The sequence below is a fragment of the Mandrillus leucophaeus genome, unplaced genomic scaffold, assembly GCF_000951045.1.
Source record: "Mandrillus leucophaeus isolate KB7577 unplaced genomic scaffold, Mleu.le_1.0 Scaffold100, whole genome shotgun sequence".
NCBI classification, from domain to species: Eukaryota; Metazoa; Chordata; class Mammalia; order Primates; family Cercopithecidae; genus Mandrillus; species Mandrillus leucophaeus.
Window position 1 is genome coordinate 5,186,159 of NW_012098099.1, and position 323 is coordinate 5,186,481.

Genomic DNA, 323 nt, shown 5'->3' on the forward strand with positions numbered 1-323 from the left:
TATATATTTATATATATATGAAATTATACTCAGAAAATATTCCCCACTATTCCTTCCAGCCCATTCTCTCCACCTTTCTTTTCACCCTGTTACTGCCTATTCCCTATAAGAAAGAAATCTCATTAGTTTTCTAGTTGACCCATTTAGTTGGGCTTTTTTGAGTACTAATAACTGTTACATGTATATTTTTTACATCTCTTCTTATATTAAAGATAGTCTTTTGCACTTTTTTTTTTTTCATTTAACAACCTATCCTGGATATCAGTTCATAGAGATTTTCCTCGTTCTTTCTGGTGGTTTCCTAGTGTTCTACTGTGGATTTA

General features: G+C 31.3%; 1 protein-coding gene across 1 annotated transcript in view; it reads left to right on the forward strand.

Annotated features, from left to right (window-relative positions):
• Positions 1 to 323, forward strand: part of LOC105534486 (probable C-mannosyltransferase DPY19L2) — a 161,231-nt gene that overhangs the window by 90,956 nt on the left and 69,952 nt on the right. The gene's annotated exons all lie outside the window — the stretch shown is intronic.